Below are 22,566 nucleotides of genomic sequence, written 5' to 3' on the forward strand. Positions count from 1 at the left end.
GCTGGGTCCTGCTCCAGACTGCCCTCCTGGGCTGAGATCAAGGTGCCACCAGCTGGGACTTTATCAGGAGGTTCTGGGAGCAGGTCTGCTTCCAGTCCTATTCTGCTTGTTGGCAGAGTTCAGTTGCTTGCAGTTCTAAGATGAGTGGATGAATGGATGGATGGATGGATGGATGGATGGATGGACAGCTGGATGGGTGGATGGGTGAATAGGTGGATGGATGGATGGATGGATGGATGGATGGACTGGTGGATGGGTGGATGGGTGGATAGGTGGATGGGTGGGTGGATGGATTGATGAGTGGATGGGTAGATGGGTGGATGGATAGATGGACAGGTGGAACAGTGGATGGATGGATGATGGATGGATGGAGGGATGGACGGACGGATGGATGGACGGACGGGTGGATGGATGGGTGGGTGGAGGGATGGATGGACAGGTGGGACGGTGGATGGATGGATGATGGATGGATGGAGGGATGGATGGATGGATGGATGGATGGACGGACGGGTGGATGGATGGGTGGGTGGAGGGATGGATGGACAGGTGGGACGGTGGATGGATGGATGATGGATGGATGGAGGGATGGATGGATGGATGGATTGATGAGTGGATGGGTAGATGGGTGGATGGATGGATGGATGGATGGATAGGTGGAACAGTGGATGGATGGATGGATGGATGGATGGATGGATGGGTGGAGGGATGGATGGACAGGTGGGACAGTGGATAGATGGATGATGGATGGATGGAGGGATGGACGGACGGATGGATGGGTGGGTAGATGGATGGATGGACAGGTGGGACGGTGGATGGATGGATGATGGATGGATGGATGGATGGATGGATGAATAGGTGGATGGATGGATGGATGGATGGATTGATGAGTGGATGGGTAGATGGGTGGATGGATGGATGGATGGATAGGTGGAACAGTGGATGGATGGATGGATGGATGGATGGACGGGTGGATGGATGGGTGGGTGGAGGGATGGATGGACAGGTGGGACAGTGGATGGATGGAGGGATGGATGGACAGGTGGGACGGTGGATGGATGGATGATGGATAGATGGAGGGATGGATGGATGGATTGACAGACGGGTGGATGGGTGGTTGTGTGGGTGGGTGGATAGATGGGTGGACAGGTAGATGGGTGGATGGATAGATGAGTAGGTATATAGACGATGTATGCTGGATAGATGGCAAGTAATGATGGCTTTTGGAGTAACCCCAGATGTGTAGTTTTCCCCCCTTGGGGATGCAGGGAGTGTTCAGTGCTGCTCAGTGTCACTGAATATCCTGTTTATAGAACATAGAATATCCTGTTTCTGGGCACTGGGGATGCAGTCGTGAACCAGAATGCTCACCCATCCTAGATTCTTTCCTTTTCTGTACTTGCTTGGAAATCACTTGCTGTCCCGTCATAAACAAATTTTTTTTGAGGAGTTTCTGGAGACAGCTGTGGCTCACGCTAAATGCCCTGGACAGCCGACTAGGAGCAGCCCCCAAAGGCCAAAACCTCACCCCCTTTGTAGGAGGGGCTCGCCCTGGGAACCAGTGTGGCTCAAAGGCCACGGTGACCCTGCACGTGTTGCAAGACAGTGACCTCTCTGTTCTGTCCCTTTCTCCTCACAGAGTCCAACTTCCTTCCTGTTGGTGGTTGTATTTAGCAAAACTGTTTTTCAGGTGAAGTCCCCTGTGTGGGAATTAGGGCTGTGTGTGTGTGTGTGTGAGCACATATGCACATGTGTGTGAGAGTGTCGGTGTGCGTCCACATGTGCGTGTGTGTGTATGTGTGTGTGTGTGTGTGTGTGTAAGAACAGGGCTGGAGGCAGGTAGGGGGCCCTCGTCACAATCATGAAGGGGGCACAGCACACGCAGAGAGGCTGACGTCGGTACCACGAATGCTTCTGTCACTCACTAAACCCGCTGGGTCTAGACTCCTCAGTGCACACGTCCCCAAAACGGTATGGCGGGAGGACCCTCTCTGCCCACTTGTAGGAAGATTCCTTTCTCCTTTCCGTCCCTCCCCACCTGCTCACCACTAGGACAGCCACCCTGTCCCTGTCTTTCCTGTGCCTCCTCAGTGGCCTTCCGGGCATTTCTGCCCTTTGGGGGCAAATGTCTAGGGACCACACGGTCCCTGCACAGTGGGATGAAGAAATGAAGAAATGAAGACATTCAGTGGGTTCCCAGAAGTCCAACCCCAGCCTTGCAGAATCCAGCTTTGAGGGCACGTGGGCCTTGGTCCATCCTGGGCGGTGGTGAATGCTTCAACAAGACAGTATCACGTTCGCCCCAGAAGGGGCAGCTGGCACTGGGCACCTGAGCACATCAGGGATTTCCGCCTCGATCTCAGGATATGTGTGTCCCCTGGTGGGCAAGATTCTCAACGCCCCCCTGCGACCCCTGCCCCTCCGTTTTGAGTACGTGTGGAACCTGCAGATGGGACAGAATGGTCTCACGATGATACTACATTGTAAGGCAAAGGGACGGCATCCTGGTGGGTCTGACCTGATCAGGTGAGCTGTCTGAAAGCAGAGTTTTCTCCGGGCAATGACAGAAAAGGAAGTCTAAGTAAGAGACGTGCCCCAAACGGCCTGGAGGAAAGTGAGCATCCGTGCTATGGACCACCTGCAGGTGCCACGCAGAGGGGACACGAGGGGGCTCCCAGGACCTCAGTGTGGCCCCAGATGATCCCCAGCCAGAACTGCAAGGAAACAAATCTTCCCAATGAAACGAGGTTGAACGAAGACCCAGGCGCCGGCTGAGAAGGGCAGCCTGGGAAGAGACACCGAGACCCAAGCCCACTGAGAACCCGAGTGGGGGTCGAGCCACGTGGCATCTGGACTTCAGGCCTCCAGAAACGGCCAGATGATAAATCAGTGCTGTTTTCGCCTCCTGAATGTGTGATCGTGTGTTACCCAGCAGTGCGTAACTAGCGCCCGTCTAAAGCTCTGGTTGTGGCCGGCACGCTGGAGATACCCCGACCCACCCGAGCTCGGATATTTTGCAAGCAAGACACGGTAAGTCTGTGTGGGGCTGTGTACCTTGAAGGTTGTCTTCAAACTCCTGTTTGCAAGTCTTGTGCAACAATCCTGAAACTCTGTCCCTGGCAGAATGAGTTTTCTGTTTGTTTTGGGAGGAGAGCCTAATAATCTGGAAGGCTCAGCATCGTGTTGCATCGTGTTGACATTTTTTCTGGTGACTCATTTCAAATTAAATGGAAATCCTGAAAGGATTAATGAGTTCATATGGACTTCGTGTTTGGAGATGGCCGGTAAGTAGGAGCAAAGAGGACTAAGATGGGAGTTATCCCGGGATCGCACAGGAGGCTAACAACTGCACGTAGTTTTGGGTTTGAAACACGAGACTTGCTGAGACAATTACAGCGGAAGCATCGAAATGCCTCTCCGGCTGTAATGGGTGAGCCTGAGGAAAGCGGGGCTAATGCGTCGCGGCCCGCAGGTCCCCGCGACGTTCCCTGTGGCAGCCCTTGGCGTCTTCCACTTGCCGGTATTTTGCAAGAGCAGTCGTGAATGTGTCTATGGAGAGAAAGCGATCCCTCTGGTTTTTACGTATTACGTCTCTTGCAAGGGACTTTCTCCCGTCGCTTCCCACAATGAAATACGAACGGCTCATCTGGGAGCGTGTTATGCGACGACTCGGCTTTTGGAAGTGTCCTTCCTAGTTGACATTTGACCCTCAGTGCGCGGACATCAGCGACGCCCCGAGGCTCCTGCGAGCGCCCCCGGCAGGTGCAGAGCAGGAGGGGAGGGCGCCTACATCGGAGAGCCAACCGTGTCTCCGCGGGGCTGCTCAGATGGGCCTGCCAGGGGAAAACGGACGCGCCGTGTGGTCCGAAGGGGACAGCAGAGGCCCGGAAGGGGTCGCTCGCTTGGGTGAGAAAAGGAAACTCCGGCCTCCCTAATTAGATGGTGATTGGAAGGGAACCGGCGCTTGAGCGAAGCTCGGCGTCAGTGTCCGTCCCCAGCCCGTGGGGAAGGTCTGCTCGCTGGTCTGCCACGTGGGTGGGGGTGACGCCAAGGCCGTAATGCGCTTAATCGGGTCCCCGTGACTTGCTGCTGGCAACACGCTCATTTCCTCTCGTGAGCTCATTGTGCTCCGGAGGCTTACCTAAGCGTTTTAGTCAGCAGTTTTGGGGGCGGGGGGTGCTGCACAGGAAGATTGCAACGCGTTCAACTTCTACACGCTTCCTGTGTCTGTCTGTCTTCGAAAGACACGTTCTGCCCGGGATCGAGGGTCTGCCACGCACTCTCTTCCTTGGCCAGGCACTTCTGAGCAAGCCACGCCTTTCCCAACTTCCATTCTAGTAACGTCCGCTCCCTCCATCCATCTCCGATGACGGCTTCCACACCAGACATGGTTTCCAGTTCTTCCTGTTTATTAATTAGACTTCAATTTGTTCTCGGTGCCAATTTCCAAACCTCCCACGTTCTTTACTCACCTTTTTCTCTTTCCATCAATCAGCTTTTCCCCAGATGTAATTAAACGCTTATAAAATGTGCAGAACATTGTGTGATGTGCTAAGAGGCCCAAGTGAAGGGAGGGAGCACTCCTATCAAATTAGGATATGGGGCACACCCACGAGCCCAGCAGGGTTTTTGTAAACGGCTTGTCGACAGGAGAAAGGAACACGGTGCATCTGACTGCGACCTCAGTAAATTATCAACCATATGACACAGGAAATCTACAAACACTGACTTTCCAAGAGATATTTCCAGAAGTCTGAGAATCTCCCAAACACAATAGAGGAAGGTGGTAAGCAGAAATCGCTCTCATCAAGCCGCGGGGCAAACTCAGAAGACTGATCTCGTCTTTTAATCGGTTGATGTAAGCCAATTTATGAAGAAAGGATTTCACAACCTCTGCCACTAAAGAGGCTGTGAGCCAACTGGCTGGTGTTGGAGGGGAGGGAGGCCGTGCCCGGGAGATGGGTCTGGGCACATCCTGACCGCCTAGGACTCATGCCCTGCACCCCAGAGACCGTTGGGCAACGGAGATCGGAGATACGCTGCCTCCCCAGGGTCACCCGGAAATGCGCCGACCAGCTCCGCGGGGAAGCACAGATCATTACAGCCGTTTGTTTTCTTAGCTGCCGACGGGGACTCCTCTTTTGTAAATAGCCGTGCCTGCTCCGAACTCTTAGTTTGAGGAGAGCACAGGCCCAGGTCGGCCATGGAGGCAACTCCTTCACCCATCGTGAGCTAAAATTCTGTAATCGGTGAATTCTGAGCATGAACGCGTGCCAATCTCAACAACTTATTCAAAATTTGGCGGGGGGGGGGGGAGTGGAAATAATCCATGCATGAATTGCGATAAATCTAGGAATTAAAGTATCAAACCACAGTTTGAGACATCACAGAGACTGAAAAGCGGCCTTACGATGTCACATTCGTGGAGACATCATTTGCTTACATAATTACGACATCCTGTGTAGTAGAAACGCTTCCTTTTTCTGCCTTTATTCCTCTTTTTTAAAGACTCCTCCTCAGCCCCCTCACGTGCGCACCTGTGCTCGTGCACGCAGACACGCGGGCCTGCCTCCTCCGGCACCTGACCTTGACCCGCCCCCGTCCACCTGGGCACCTCGGGCGCCATCCGTGGGGACCGTGCACCCCCGAGTCCCGGCACAGCTGCCTGGTCCTGAGATGTCACGTGACCCCGGCCGGACCACGGAGAGCCTTCCTGGGAGCTTGACGTCGGGAATCAGCCGCGGACTCAGCAGCTGTGGGTGACACCCATTCTTTCCCAGGTGTCCTGGAAATCACGAATGGCGACTTTGCACGAGAGATTGTGACACACCCTTAGCTGCAGCGAGGTCGGGGGTGGAGGAGACACTGAGGCCCCCCCCCACCCCCGGCCCCGGCCGCAGTTTGGCCCTGTTCCAGATGTCAAAGGACACACAAATCTCCTCCCACAAATCCTTCTTTAACTGGGTCAGATTTCTCTCCCTTCTGTGCAGTGGGATCCTCACTAGAACCACAAAAGGAGACCCACCAGCGTGGGCAGTGAATATTTCCACCTAACGGGATCGGGGTGACTTCTATTTCTGCTTCGTCCCCTCGCAGGAAGGCCTTCTTGAAGTTTTAATTTGCCGCATTCTCCCAGTTTCAGGAGACTTCGAGAAGAATAAAATCAGAACGAACGTCGTTTCTAAGGAAAAATAAAAGAGAGAGAGGAGCAGAGATTCCAAAGCTGTTGGGAAAATTAGCTGTGTAGTTTATATCTTATAACATTCATTATTTTTATCATAATTATTTTCCTTCAAGTAACCAGACAAAACAATTAGTGTTACACGGGACAGATAGCATTTACCTGGGAATATATAATTGAACAATTGCTTAGCATGTTTTCAAGCTTGAGGAGCCGTCTATGCTAAACAGGGGTTGTTACATAATGAGACATTTACCGATAGAAGCAAGAAGCTGGTGCTGTACGACCAAGCAACTTGAAAGAACATTCTGGAAAGTCTGTTGCTGAAAGAACAGTTCTGCAGCCAAACCTACTTCCGCTTCCTTTAGCGCTTGTGTACGTTTTCCAGGAGTCGGCTTGGCCCCAGGACGCAGCGGCCGCCTCCTCCGGGGAGCTCTCCAGGAGAGCCTGGTCTCCACGGAAGGACACAGTTGCCGTGTGAACTCGAAACGCAACCGGCTTACCTTCTCTTTGTCAGGTGTGTGTGCGTGTGGGAGAAGCGCGGTGCTCTGTGGATTCAGAGGTAAGAGTGCCATCTACTGAATTAAAGACTTCATTTCCGGCAGGCCCGGAGCCAATCCCGAGAGCCTGCTCCCCGGGAGCCCCAGCTGGGAGGACGCAGGGGTGTGTGGCCGAGGGCGGAGGACAGATGCAGGGCAGCCCGAGGCGAGGGCGAAGGCCAGCCACACGGCGCGTGCAGCAGAAAGGCGCGCTCTCGAGCACAGAGCGCCGTTTGCCGGCTCCAAAGACGACTTCCGCGGCTGATCTGAGAAGATGCACAGACCCAGAGTCGCCGAGGGTCCCCTGGGAGAGGCCTGTGTGCAGCGGGGCGTGGGGAGCGCTGTTATGGGCTCGTGTGTCCAGGACAGGACGGGCGTGGAGGGACGCACACGGTTCGGAAGGGAGGGGGACGTCTTCGCAGCCCTCGGGCCACGGGTCCGGCCGGGTGGTGCTCGCCTGGGACCGGGCAGGACCACACCCACGACGGGGGTTCCGGCTCCGCCCAGGGCGAGTGTGCGGCTGTGGGGCGGGCGGGGCGGGGTGACCACCTTCCCTCCCTGTCGCCGTGAGCTTGTGTCACCGGTGATGAGAGCGTGCCGTTCACCTGCCCCACATCACGATGGCGGGGCTGAATTTGCTAAAGTTTCAAAGAGCCTTGAAGACGCTGAGTGTTGTTATCGTAACTGCTACATAAAGTTCCCGGAGGAGCATCAGCGAAGCCTCGACTCGGTTTATTTCACTTTCATTTCTGTTGTGGAACGACTCCCCTTCCTACTCGTGTCCGTACAGCTACCTAAAACTTTAACCAGAAGGGCCCCGGGCGCACACCCCGGGCCGAGGCCCGTGTGGCACTCTTGCGGGACTCCGGACTGCTGTCCGCGGTATGTCCACACCCGGAGGGGCCTGGAGGGTCGCAGAGGGAACACAACCACCTGTTCTAAACTGCTTTGGTTTTCTGGGGAGTTAGGGTTGAGTTAATAGGATAGAGAACGTTGGACCGAAATTGGACATGTGATAGTGGAGGGATAGCCCAAAATCCCAAGCGGAAAAGCCCTGCTCTGGGATCTGTTCAGAAGACTTGGAGGCCCAGTGCTCACCTGTCCTGGGGAGGGCGTCTGCACAGAGCCTCCCCTGCTCACGGTTTGGGGTGTTTCCTTCCCTGGTAAAGCCCTAGGAGGGAGGCGTTCCCTCCTGCTTCCCTCGGTCGTTAGAGGCTGGATGAACACCGATCAAGGTGGCTGAGGGTGTCTGCAGCCTCCCCCCCCCCCCAGTACAAGGGTCCCCGGGGGTCGTGGGGGACAGAACTGCCCTGCTGTATGGCCGTCAAGTCACTTATAAGCACCTCCTAAATTCCAGAGGCGGCTCCCTCGTTCATTCATACACTCACTCACTCAACATGCGATTGGTGAGTTACCAGTCAGCCAGTGGGTAGTACCCAGACCATGTGAGGAGCCCTGGTCCTACCAGAGCTGGCATCACGGCTGAGACACAGACCCTTTAGGACTGGTAAGAAATTAATTAATGTCATTAATTAGTGACAAGTACAGCAACTTTCCATAAAAGAGAAGGATGGGGTATTTTGAAAGCATAAACCAGGGTAACATGGCCTAGCGTGGGGTTGGGAAATCTTCCTGGAGGCAAGCCGGACGTTATGGGGAAGGATATGTGGTTCCAGGCAGAGGGGGCAGTTTGTGCAAAGGCCCTGAGGTCATAAGGAAAACATGTGCTCAAGAACCCACAGAGCTGCGAGTGAACCCGCCCAGACAGAAGGCATGAGGCGAGGCTGGGGTGGAGCCAGGGGCAGGTAAGTAAGAGCCCTACCGTTCAGGGTAAAGATTGTTCATCCAACCAGCAAAGCTGTCAGGACGAGCTTTTAAAGCGGAGTCACGGGGTCAAACGCGCGTCCGGAGGGCCGCAGACACAGCGTAAGAGGAGTAAGGACACCGCGGAAGGGGCTTGGTGTATTGCGGCTGCACAGGAGAACTGGGGCACCTTACACGGTGAAGCGGCCGGGGCTGTTCCATGCCTGGAAGAGAACTGCGCTCGGGAGGGGACGCAGGAGGCGCAGGGGCGGGAGGCTTCTCCCCGTGCAGCTCTGTCCGAAAGTCGCGTTTCTTCCCCAGGGACACAGGCAGCCCTGGCCTTGTGCGCAGCCGGGCGACACCCAGGTCCCCGCGTGGAGTGAGTGTGCAAACCGCGTCCTCCTCCGCACGAGTGTGTTTGGGATCGAAGCAGCTCATCTCCCTGGGGTCAGAAAAGACACCGTGGGGCGCCTGGGTGGCGCAGTCGGTTAAGCGTCCGACTTCAGCCAGGTCACGATCTCGCGGTCTGGGAGTTCGAGCCCCACGTCAGGCTCTGGGCTGATGGCTCAGAGCCTGGAGCCTGTTTCCGATTCTGTGTCTCCCTCTCTCTCTCCCCTCCCCCGTTCATGCTCTGTCTCTCTCTGTCCCAAAAATAAATAAACGTTGAAAAAAAATTTATAAAAAAAAAAAAGAAAAGACACCGTGCCCGACACGACGTCCCCCGCACCCAGGCTGCTGTGCCGGGCCCCCCCGCCTCCCTTCCCTCGGCTGCCTGGGGTGCCCCAAGACGCGGGGCCGCCACAGTGAGCCTCCTCCAGTCTCTGGGGGAGCGCGTGCGCGCGCACCGAGCCTGGGAGCGTGCGTGCACGTGCATGGGAGCGTGGGCGTGTTGTGCGCGCACGCCCGTGGACGTGGGGGTCTCCAGCCACCAGCTCTGCGGGGGCTCCCCGCTCACCGCACCAGCGGGTGGCGCCGGGGCTCGGGGACCGACCCCTGCGCTCGCTCGCACCCCCGCCCCGCGGAGCCTGGGCCGCGACTAGATTCCTCTAGACTCGTTGCCGGGTCAGAGACGGGCTCTTTGACTTTGGTACTTTGTTGACGGGATGTTTGTCCACCCGGAAGACTTTGGGTTGTTCCCGGTTCCAGTATCAGATGTGGCCACATCTTTTCGCCTGAACTTCTGGGGTGCGTATCTCGCCAAGAAACCCTCATTCAGACTTACTAAAATAAGCTTTATGTTTTCTCCATCTAATTCCGTGTGTCTTTGCGGTACGTGTAGAGTTTAATCGAGGTGTGATGTTGCTTTTATTTTCAGAGGGAGGCGGCGTAAGAGCTCCCCGCTTCCGCTGGTGACCGTAACCCGCCTTTGTTTGCTGGTGTTTGGGCCGATTTACACGCTCTTGGACTCAGCCAAACACTTAGGGACCACAGCCAGGCCCTGCAGCTGGGGACCTGGTGGCGGAGTCCCTGCCTTCCAGGAGCCTGAGGTCTGTTCCGAGGACAAAAGGACGAAATGAAGATGTAATCAGACGGGTGGAGACCCGTGCTAAGAGCCAAGGGAAACCCCTTATCACAGAGAAGGGAGCGGGTGCTTTGACGTCTCAGCGGGGCGTCGAGCTGGCACTGGGGTTAGCGACCGCTCACCGCCGAGCACCCCTCCTCCCTGTGCAGCCCCCCACTCCTTCCCGGTCCCTTTGTCCTGAAGCCGACGTGCCTCTGCAAGGCCCCACCACGTCTGTGCTCCTCGGGGCCAGGGGTCCAGCTCTGGGGAACCTTCTCCTTGCCGCTTTGTGCTGGGAGTTTACTCGTGTCCCCTGGTTTCCCAAGCGGGGTGTGTGTGTGATTCAATGCTTTCCAGCAGGATTACTTCCGTCCCCATCCCCTCTACCCCACGGGCCTGCATGTTCCTGAGGACGGGGATGCAGCCCGGCAAGGTGGATTTTAGGCATCACAGAGGGTAGGTCAGAAGTTTAACCCCCTCCCCTACACCTCCAAAGTGTGTGTCTCCCGGAGGAAAGGCAGCTGGGTGTGAGGAGGGAGTTAAACGGTGACTTCAGAACCCATATGCTTTTTAAGGCTTTATTTGTATGCATCTGTCTGTCCGTCCATCCCTCCCTCCCTCCATCCAGCCAACAAGCGAGCACGTCAGCCACGGTGAGCTCAACCTAATGGGCCAGCCGGAGATGCAAACTGCAGCTACTGCAAGGCCGTGAAGTGCTCCACTGAGGTGTCCACAGGCGTGCGGGAACCCCTGGAGGGCCTCTCAGAACAGACCAGGGCTTGGAGAAGCTTCCGGAAGCTTCCAGGAGCACTCAGGGCTGGCTGGGGTCTCTGCTCTTTGAGTGTCTGGCATTTGAGTGACCAGAGTCCCCGCATGAGCACATCCTGTGACATCGCTGGTTCCCCGGTGCCCCGGCCACCGTCCGAGGCTCGGCGCTGGGCTGGTGCAGATGCCCGGGGCCTGGCCGGTCCTGCCCGTGGAAGGAGGCCGCCAGCACCTGTGCTCCGGCCGGGTCAGGGCCCGAGTTCTCTGTAAGCTGGACGGTGGCAGAGGACTCATCGTAAAGCCACGAGTGGGTTTTGCTTTGCTTTTTTTTTTTAAATTTTTTTTAACGTTTATTTATTTTTGAGACAGAGAGAGACAGAGCATGAACAGGGGAGGGGCAGAGAGAGAGGGAGACACAGAATCGGAAGCAGGCTCCAGGCTCTGAGCCATCAGCCCAGAGCCCGACGCGGGGCTCGAACCCACGGACCGTGAGATCGTGACCTGAGCTGAAGTCGGACGCTTAACCGACTGAGCCACCCAGGCACCCCTTGCTTTTCTTGTTTGTTGTGCGAGGGGGAAGCTTTGCCCTCCTTCCGTCTCCCCAGCCCCCTTGGGAGGCATCTCGAAGGCCCCTGTGGCTGTTTGAGTACAAGGGAGACAACGGCAGGAAAAGAAGACCAGGCCTTCCCCCCTCTGTTGCCGGTCCCGCGCCTCACCCCTCCCTCGCCATCCCGGCACGCTCCCGGTGGGGGGAGCAGACGGCCCCGGGTGCCCGCTGGGACCCTGGCCGTGTCTCTCCACTCACCCCAGGACGCCCTGGTCAGGATTTGGGGGTGGTGCTGACGGAGCACGCTCACGGGAGCCAGGGGAGCCTGGCGATTGGATGAGACCCGTGACGCTGCAGATGTCACAGCGGCGTGGCCTGTGGCCTGCCCGGTGCACCAGCCCCTCGGGTCCTGGCTCCCCGGGGCCCGCGAGAGGCCAGCGGCCACACCCGGCCCCCCCGCCCCCACCCGTGCGCCCTCAGCCTCAGCGAGGCTCTCACTGCCCTCGGCGACGCCTGGGGCGTTCGGTCTCCCGCCTGGGGCAGGTCCACAGCCCGGCCGGGGCGCGTGGCCCGGGAATGGCTCCGGGAGAAGGAACTACGCGTCCAGAGCTTCCCCGTCAGCACAGGATCCCCGAGTCAGGGCGCCTGACTTAAAGCACGGGCAGAGAAATTGTAGAACTGTAAATGTGAGTTTTCACATGTCTTAGAAGCTTTTTAATGTTTATTTATTTTTTGAGAGAGAGAGAGAGAGAGAGAGAGAGAGAGCGCACAAGCAGGGGAGGGGCAGAGAGAGAGGGAAACCCAGAATCCGAAGCAGGCTCCAGGCTCCAAGCTGTCAGCACAGAGCCTGATGCAGGGCTCGAACTCGGACCGTGAGATCATGACCTGAGCCGAAGTCGGACGCTCAACCGATGGAGCCCCCCAGGCGCCCCTTCCCTCCGTGTCTTAAACGTTTGAGGAGAGTTGACAAGATATGAAGGGCCAGGGCCTGCAGCCAAGAGAGTCCTTTCTGTGAGAGCCGGGCCTCCAGGCGCACAGACACGGGGCCCAGGCCCAGGGGTGGGGGCACCGAGGCAGAGGGGAGGTCCCTGTTGAGTGGCTCTGGACTGCGCATGCTGGCGTGCGGTGGCCACGGGGGAGAACACAGAAGTCAGATTCTGCAACGTCAGATTCCCAGGCATAGCCAGGGCCCCTCCGCGAAAGGCAGCTTCCTCTGCGGGCCGCAGGCTGAGGCCACCATCACTGGAGTGCCTTTGGGGCATCGGGACCCGGTTCACGGCCCAGCTGCCGCGGCTGCGCCTGCCCCTTCGCGCCACTTTTGGGGGTTGCCCGAGTGGATCCTGTAGCTCGGTGTTGGAACACGTCAGCCCGACGGGGATGGTGGTCCTCAGACCTCAGCCGCCGGCCGGCCGGTGAATTTCCAGGCCTGGCCGGTTCCCCCGTCAGCCGGAGGGTCAGGGGCTGTGGTGCGCCCGTGCTGGGTGGCGCATCTGTGCACGCCGGCCCGGGAAACGCTCCCGGCTGATTGGATTACACACAGGACTGTCGGCTCACGGTTCTGGAAGCCGGAAGTCTAAAACCAGGTGTGGGCAGGGCTGGTCCCGGTGAGGCGTCCCTCCTTGGCGTGGAGGCACCCCTTTCTCCCCGTGCCGTCACATGGGCGTCCCCATCTGTCTCACCTCCTCTTCTTGTGAGGACAGGAGCCCTGCGGGATTACGGCCGATCCCAACGAGTTCACTTCTTTAACAGGTCCTGTCTCCAAACACCATCACATTCGGAGTCCTGGGGGGCTTCGACATAGGAATTTGGGGGACACAGCTGAGCCCACAGCCCCTGGGAGGCCGCCATGGCGGAGAGGGCAGCAAAGTGACGTGAGACAAGCTGTAATTTTATCATCCGTTAGCAGCAGTATGTGACAGATCCTAAGTCACTCCTCCAGGTAAGGCATCTGAATAAGAAATAGAGATAATTTTTTGCATCACCAAACTCTCATTACATTTTCTTTGATGTTTTATTGCGAAGTTCTTTTTTGCACGGTGATATTCTGATTTAAGGACAGTGAGCGATGTTGCAGCCAAGGAGCTATCCAAGCTGTGATAAACAGGGGGGCTAATAGTTTCCTTCCCAAATTATTTAGGTGATAACTGATGTGTGCCTTTTATAGGTCATTGAATCTTCCCCCACGTGAAGGCTCGCGAGGAAATAGGGTTTTGAAGTATTTGAAATGGTCAAACTTTCATCCTTGGTAAAATATGAGGGTCATTTCAAACTTTCCAGAAGCAAATACGTGCTCCTGTCTTTGATTCAGTGGCTCAGTAGCCTATAAAAATATGCAAATCAGTTATGAGCCAAATAATTTGGTAAGTACATTATTAACTAATAAAACATCTTTCCTCCTGATAATCTACCTACTGTCTGGAACAACTTATCACCGAGAAGCAAAATAAATGCTCAGTGTTGCAAAAAGAGATAAAAATCGTGGAGACATGTGCACAAAACTATCTAGGAAAATGTCGGCTGTGTGGAAGATTAAGTAGAATGAAACGCAAATATTGGAAAGAACATACGTCCGCGTCTAACAAGTCTCTGCAGCCGACCGGCTTCTCCGCTGACGTTCTTTGCGGAGTTGGCTGGTGAGCGTACTTAGCTCATCTTTAGAAACTCGTCGCCAGTCAGCGTGCAAACAAAAATGTACATCCTGCTGGTGGAGAGTTACCTCGTTTCGGGGGAGGGAAGTCCGAACACTGAACATTCTCGGAGTCTCATTTTCTCCCGAAACGTGGAGAAAGTGCGGCCACGAACGTGCGGACAGCTAGCTGCCGCGTGGGCCTGGGCCTCAGGGCTGGGCGGGAAGGGTCTTCCTGCAGGGTCGGGGTGGGCCCTTTCCTAAGCTCCGGGGCAGCTGGGCTCTGAGGGGAGCCCCCCACCCAGGAAAAGGGCAGAGGCAGGAGGCAGAGGGTCTCTGCTCAGCGGTCCTGCCTCAGTTTGCACTTACAGAGATTCCCAGGTGGGATTCGCACCAACAAGTGACTTAACTTCTCTTAGAGGGAAACAAGAGAGCCACATTAAAGACGCTTGGGGGCATTTTGACGTGACATACGACGTGTCCTATTTTCTATATACAACATTCATTACCGTTAAATGTTGCTGATTGCTAATTGATTTTCCCCCTAAATTATTATTTCTGAAGGGGGAAGAAGTCCCCAGAGCTCCCATCCCCACAGGATTTCCCCCACCGGTCGCCACGGCCATACTGTCCTGGAACCACCTCAACAGCATCCGTCCAGCCCCGCAGCCCCGCGGTGTCTCTAATCCCTCCCCCAGCTGGCGGCTAGAGTGAGTTTTTAAAGTCATATTTCTAGAGATATGGTGTGCGTACGATGAAACCCACCTCTCCTAAGTGCACAGTCTGACGAGTTTTGACAAATGCATGCGGCCACGTAACAACCAACACAAGAAAGACTGAGGCCGTTTCCACCAGCCCCCCCACCGCCCGCCTCCTGCCCCTTTACCGTCAATCCGCTCCCCTGCCCCCTGACAGCCACTGACCTATTTCTGTCGCTCGACGTTTGCCTTTTCTGGAATTCTGCATACGGCGTGTGGTGTTCTCGTGCCTGACTTCCTTGTACAGAGCACATGCCGCTGAGACTCACCCATGTGGTGGAGTGTGTCAGGACTTTATTCCTTTGTATTACCGAGCGGTATTCCATTGTGTAAATTTGTCACGATTTGTTTCTCCATTCACCGGATGATGGACATTTGGGCTGTTTCCAGTGTTTAGCTATTAGGCATAAAGCTGCTGTAAATACCCGTGTTCAGGTCTTTGTGTGGACATGTTTTCATTTCCCTTAGGTGACGACTCAGGAGGGAGGCTCCTGACTCATAGGGTACGTGTGTGTTTCACTTCTCGAGAAGCCACCAGACTGTCTTCCCAAGTCGCTGTGGCCGTTGCCTTCCCCCCAACAAGGAGTGGAGGTCCTGACGGCTTCCCGGTGTCACCAGCATCTGGCATGATTAGACTTTTACCTTCTTGGACGTCCCAGAAGCGATCTTTGTTTCCACTTCCCCGATGAGTAACGAGCAGAGCTTCCCCGCGTTAACCACACGCGCAGCTCTCGTGTTCTTTCCGTTGTAGGTTCTCAGTTTTTTGTTACGGAATTACCATATTAGGTATAAGAATTCTTTATATTTTTGAGGGGGGCACAATCTTTAAATGCTTTGTAGATATTGTCTCCCACCCCGAGGTTGTTTTTTTTTTTTTTCTTTTCATTTTTCCTAGAAGTATCTTTGGAAGGACAAATTCTTTACCTTTTAATGAAGTCCACTTGATGTGATGGCGTTTCATCAGGCTTTGGACACCCTCTCGAAGCATCCTGAGTAGCTCAGGGTCGTAAAGATTTGGACCTAAAATACACTAGAGATGATGTGTGGTTTTAGCCGTTAACGTCTAGGTCTGTGTTCTGAGTTTATTTTCGTGTATTGCGTGAAGCACGGATTCAGTTCCATTTTGTTTTGTGTTTGTATACGAACATCTGACTGTTCCGGCAGCATTCGTTGAAAAGAATACCCTTTCTGCGTTGAATTGCCTTGGTGTCTTTGTTGAAAACCAGTTGGCTGTGTATGTGTCGAGCCCACCTCTGGATTCCTGGATAGAGTCCATTGGTTTTCATGCCAACACCACACTTTCTTGATTACTGTAACTTCATAGAAATTTCGAATAAAGTAGAGGTCCTGTATTTCTGTTCTTTCTTAGGACTGAGTTAGATGTTGTGAGTCCATCACATTTCCACACGAGGTGTTTGATCATTTTGTGAGGTTTACTCTCAAGTATTTCTTGGACGTCATGCTATTGCAAACAGTACTTTTTGTGTGTCAGATGTCTAATTAATTGTAGCTTGCATATGAAAACACAATCGATTTTTATACACTGCCTCTGCCTGGTGACCTTTGTGTCAGTTGTCTGTTTGTTCATCGCACGTGAATGTTTCTAGCAGCTTCATTCATTATTGCCAAAAACTCAGAAGCAACCGCGTTGACCTTTAGTAGGTGAGTAGAGGAGGGAAAGGTGGCATGTGTATACAGGCGACCGTCATTTACTGCGATAACATAGATGTGGGCATGTACATTCACATGTAACTATATTATGACAACAATAAACAGAAATGGGCTATCAAGGCAGTGAAGGAAGCCAGCCTGGAAAGGCTCCGTACCGTACGATTCCAACTCTATGACATTCTGGAAAAGACACAACTAAGGGAAGATCAGTGGTGGTTCAGGGTTTGCAGGGAGGAAGTGAAGAACCGGTGGGGCGCAGAGCATTTTTAGGGTGACAAGACTGTTCCGTGTGAGCCGTCACGGTGGATCCGCGTCATTACGCATTCGTCCGCATGCGCAGAATCTGCAACACCCGCAGTGAACTCTGTGGACTTTTAGTTAATAATAATCTATCACTGTCTGTTCATCAGTTGTGACGAACGTACCACACCCGGGCGAGAGACTCAGAAAATGTGCGCATGGGGGAGATGGGACACGGCAACTGTGTGCTTTCTATACAATTATTCTGCAAACTTAAAACTGCTCTAAAATTAAATTAATTAAAGTAAAAATTTTGCGTTCTTGTGGTTATTGGCTTCGAGGGCCATTGCGTTAATTCCCCTAACCAACCAGGATAAAACCTCCAAGCTTCCCTCCCTGGCTTTAACGTTATGACATCTGCTGACATCTAGTACTCACTCAGCAACCACTTACGGAGAGCCGGATGCTGAAGATGCCTCAGGATACAGGGGGACAAGGTGCCTGTCCCCGAGGAGGACACTTTGTGGGAAGACAGATACGTAGACCCGACATTAGAATGATGTCAGACAGCGGTAATCAGGGAGAAGGAAGTTAAAAATAAAAGTGTGGTAGTGTAGTAGAGTGATGGGGTGGGGAGGGGGTCCGGGGGCCTCTCTGGGAAGCCGGTTTTTGAACTGAGCCACGAAGGTGAACAAGGAAGCTGTGTGGGGAAAGGCACCAGGCAGGGCAGACAGCAAACTTATGGCTCTCATGAGCGGTGCTTTAAAACAACGGCCAGTGTGGCAGGGCCAGGGCCACAGGTAGGGAGGGCCAGGAGGTGGAGACGGACGGGCCGGCACCAGGGCCCAGAAACGCTCCCTTCTTTTTGTTCAGGGAAGCTTCTAGAAGATAAGTCTTAGTAGCTCATTTTGTGGATTGGTTCACATTTTCTCCATATGTGATCAAGTCATCTAGAAGACATTTTTCTTTTTTTCCAATCTGTATGTTTTTCACCCTTTCTTTAAAAAATTTTTTTTTTTAATTTTTATTTATTTCTGAGACAGAGAGAGACAGAGTACAAGTGGAGGAGGGGCAGAAAGAGAAGGAGACACAGGATCCGAAGCAGGCTCCAGGCTCCGAGCCATCAGCACAGAGCCCGACGCGGGGCTCGAACTCATCAACCGGGAGATCATGACCTGAGCCGAAGTCGACGCTCAACCGACTGAGCCACCCAGGCGCCCCTTCCCCCTTTCTATCCCTAGAGTTTTTGCTGAGAGTTTTTGTCATAAAGGGGGATCAGACTTTGTCAAGTGCCTTTTCTGCATCCACTGATACTATCATATGATTTTGGTTTTGCTATTTTAATCTGATATGATTTTGAAATGTGAAACCATTAGCGTTCTTGGGCTGTATCCCACTCGGTCATGAAACAGTATCTTCTTTTATGAATTGCTGGGTTTGATTCACTAACATTTGCATAAGGAATTTGACGACTAGACTTACAGTCTTTAGTTTTATGGTAAGGTCCCTGCCTGCTTCTCTTACGAGTCCACTCCCGGCCCTGTGAGTATATTCAGGAGTTTCTGTGGGGCCAGAGTCTGACAGCATCCCCGGAGAAACCATCCGAACTGGAGCTCTCTCCGGGGAAGGTCTTAGAGTGGGAGCCACCGTAACAGACACAGGGCCTCTGTCTTCAGTGCAGTCTGGTGGTTTTGGTCACGCGAGGCCTTTGCCGATTTCACCTGAGTTGCGGGAGGTGTTGGCACGAAGCTGTTTGCAAACGCCCTCGCTCTCCTTGCAACGTTTGTAGACTCTGCACGTGTGGCCTGTCCCTCGGAGTCTGGGCGTGGGGACACTGAGTGAAGCCTGGGCCTGTGGCTCTGGTGCAGTGTCCCGGCCTCCCCCTGGAATGCCTCCTGGGGCCACGCTTTCCATTTTCCAGTGTCTGCAGGTCACAAGTAGCTTTTCCTTCGGGAAACTGCCCAGGACCCCCACACTTCCCTCTGGGGGCTAAACCTGCGGGTGGAAGTCACAGGTAGAGGGAGGCCTGTAAAGTCTCCCGCTCTGAGCAGCGTTCCCCGAGTGAGCGGTGGAGAGGCACGGAGGAGGCAGACGGTGACTGGGACAGAGGGTACGCCCCGGGACCAGAGTCCAGGGCCCTGACCACCCGCACGTGTCTTTCCGCGCTCTGTGCTCGGGCCCTCTGGTCTTGCGTTCACACGGCCTGCTCGCTCTCGGCTGCTCAGAGTGGGGGACGCGGTCCTGGCGGTGACACTGCTCCAAGAGCCCCACCAAACGTCGCTGGACAAGGTGGGAAATGTCTCGATGCTAAAAGCAAAACAAAAACAGAAAACCCTTGGTGCCCTGTGGCTTCCTCCCCAGCTCTGAAACAGGTATTTCCGCAATTAACAGAGGAACCATACGGGATCCAGTAACCTTCTCGCCTTCATCATGGGGGGAGACCTAGCCATGATCGCTGGGAGTCTGAATGGCAGATTTCGTTTGGAAAGTTCGCTTTAATGAACGGTAGCGACAGCCTCCAGGGACATTGGCTCCTGGTTGGATCGTCCCGTACTCCAGCCCTTGTCAGACTTCTTCATCTGAATCTCTCTATTTGCTCGAAAACCCACGAGGTGAGATTCACTTTTATCCCCATTGAGCAAACAAAGCAAAACGAAGCCCAGGCCTGGCCCTCGGAGAGGCTGGGGCAGGTGTCACAGTGGGTCGTGGGGGGCTCACCGCGGCGCCCCAGGGCCTTGCCGCGGCACTTAGCATGATCTGTTACTGTCACAACTGCAACCCTTTCGTTAAACGTGCCTGTTTGAAAACGCTTGAAATGTTTGGCTTGTGGTGCTCATGGGGCGGGGAGGTTATTGGGTAGGCTACCATGAGAACTGTCTGGAAAAGGTCCGGAGAGATGGGCTGCTTGCACATGAGCCTGAGCTGTCCTCGTCCAGTGTCCGTTTCTCGTGAGGTCACTTCTTTCCAGACCGGCCCGGCTGGGAGAGAACGTGAGGTTCGACGCGGTGAGCGAGGGTGATGGAGAGGCGCACGGGTCGTGGTGCCGGGAGAGGGAATCTAAAGCCCGTGTTACAGGCAATTAGGACGCCTCTGGATGAAGAACCTCTTGTTAGCCTCAGCGCTGCGCCATTCATTTGTCTGGTTCGCTTTCTAAAATAAAGCACCGGTGACTGGGAGTAAATCTCAATGTGCTTTGGCTTCCCGGGGTGTTTTAATTTCCCGTGCATTGCTTTTGACGGTGGGGCTCACGGACTGACACGGGCTCTCCCGTAGCTTTGGATTTTATCACATGCCCGGGAGTGGGAAGGTGAAAATCCCTATACAGAAAAGACAAAACAGAACAGAAGCTCAGTAAACAAAAATAACAGCGGAACTCCAACCCCCAGAGATCTGTGTGTGGCCCACAGCTGTGCTGGGCGGTGTCCCTTCTGGTCCCAGTCGTGGGGCCAAGTGTGCAGGTGCGGCCTGCCGGGAGCGAGCTCGGCCCCGTGCGCGAGGAGGCTTCTCTTGTTTCTGTCTGCAGACAGCCATTCTTTACTGCTGTTGGTGCTCTGACACTGTTTTGCAACCACCCCACGCGCCTGTGCCCCGAAATCCCGGGTCTCTGCGTGATAGAGTGGGGCTGTGGCTCCTGGGGACGCGAGCATCACCCCCAGTACCAAGCCCACACTGAATCCCGAGGGAGTATTCCCCCCGCACCCCCAAGAGCCAGGACGAGCCCTCGCCCCCAAATTTAGCACCTTTCTGGCTGACTTGCGGATCTGTGCCAGATTGTGACCAGCCTACTTCCCAGAAGTCTGACCCCTGGATATGGCAGGACTTACAGCAGTGACTTAGCACAAAGTGACATAGGGAATGCCTCGTGAGAGCTTGCCAGAGTCAGAGTAGAACCAACACCCCGAACCTTCTAGTGTTTTCCGTCAGTGGTGGTGACAATCCCGGAACGCTGACCAGACACAGACTCAGGCTGAACACTGTCAGATCCAGCTGGGCCCGGGACTGCTGGCGTGCACCCCGCACCCCCAGGTTCCCCCACCTTCTTCCCCCATGGCCCCTCCCAGGCCCCCCCTGCCCACTGGTCTGGCCCGTCATGGCCACGAACGGCAGACCCCCGGGCAGGTGCTGGCAGGGTCCTGGGGCGTGGGAGGAAGGAGAGGCCAGGAGCTTTCTCCTCCTCTTCTCTGCTATGGCTGAATCTCCCTCCATCATCACATGCCTGTCCTCTGAGGTCCACGGACTGCAAACGGGCCCCCTTTCTGAGGTCCTGGTCTCCAGATTCATCATCCCTATTAGCCTCGGGCTCTGCTCGCATCACCTCCTCTGTTCCTCCCCCAGGCCCAGTAACCAGGTCGCTGCTGCTAAGTTCTTGTGGGCGCCCCAGTCTGGTGGATGTCCCAGTCTGGTGGGCGACCCACCTTTCCCTTCACCTTTGCGGCCACCCTCACCCCACCGGCTGGCCTGGGTTCCGTTGCCTTGACCAGGCTGAGGCTCGTACAAGCTTGTGGACAACCCACCACATTCAGGGCCTATAATTTGGGTCCATGGTGATAAAATATTCACAGGGAGGCTAGCCGGAGCCAGAGGAAGGGCAGGTCGGTTCCATCAGCGGCTCTGAGCCTTTGTTTTCAACGTCTCCATAGATGGGCATTTTTCATTCTGCCAGGGGCCCCAAATCTGGTTATTTCACAGGTAACAGAGCCCAGTGGGGCCCGTGCTGAAGGCCGGGCGGGAGGCCTGCGTGTTGGCGGGGTCACCTCTGTGGGCCACTGAGCGCACAGAGGGGACAGCGAGCCCGTGCGCCCAGGGCGGGAAGGCCCCCAGGGCTGTGATGTGTGACGTGCGCTGGCTGAACGAGGAGGCCGTTCAGTCCAGATGCTGCGCCGCCGAAGGCCACCCTCGGCTGTGCTCAGACCCACCTGACGTCCCCCCGCGGGTGCCGCTGGCCACGTTGGGCGGGATACTTGGCGCGATTCAAATTTGGACAATCAGGGTATGACACCAGAAACAGAGTTCACCCAGAAGGTTTCCGCTGGAGTCTCGACAATGAGGAAATAGGAAATCAACACTATATGGTGTATCTATTTGATCTCTCAAATCCCCTTTTTGCCTTAGCAGTGAAAATCGTTTTAAAAAATACAAAGGCAAGTATGGAGGAAAGGGCTTTCTCTGTGGTGTAAATCATGACCACCAGAAGGCCGTGTCTGGGGGCACAGGAACCGGCCGATGTCTTCTGTCGCACCAGTGTGCCCGTCCTAGAGCAGCAGGAAACGGACGCAAAGGAACAGCAGTGATGCCCTTTGCCGCAAGAGGACAGCCACGGATCTAAACGTACACACGGAGACTGAACGCCCCAGGCTCGCGCTGAGAAAGGACTCTCGACGTGTTGAAGCCCGCGGGACGTCGAAACGTTTGAAGCTCAAATCTGAGAGCGGCACATTTTGAGCATCCGTTGACGGAGGAAGTATGCCGTGATGATGATGCCTTTACTGCACTTGGAGAGCCGTCCGCACGCGTTCGAAGAGGCGCCGGTGTCCCACACGTGCTCCCGGCTGCATGCGCTTTGTCCCCACGGCGTGCTGAATGCTCCCTCGCTCCCCGGGGCCTGCTGTTCTGGTCCTTCTCTCCCCGTGCGGGGCCCCCGCCCCCCACCAGGGCAGCTCACCATCAGGAAAGAAACGCACCACCGTCCACAAAGTGGCTGATTTCTCCTGGGTGACGGTTCCCGCTCCTGTGCAGCCTGACCCCCACCTTACGGGCACAGTCTTAGCAAGGGCTCCGCAGCGCACGCTCACTCACACCTGTGCTCTTCCGCTGTCCTCTTCTGTTCCAGGGCTCTCGGCGCTCGAGACCCCCAAACGCTCAGCCTCGTGACGAAGCTTGTTCCGAGCGACCCTCGCGTCCGTGTGCAAGGTGGCGGGATGGCGGCCGCGGGCTGGCC

Source organism: Lynx canadensis, chromosome A1 (assembly GCF_007474595.2).
Source record: "Lynx canadensis isolate LIC74 chromosome A1, mLynCan4.pri.v2, whole genome shotgun sequence".
Lineage (NCBI taxonomy): Eukaryota > Metazoa > Chordata > Mammalia > Carnivora > Felidae > Lynx > Lynx canadensis.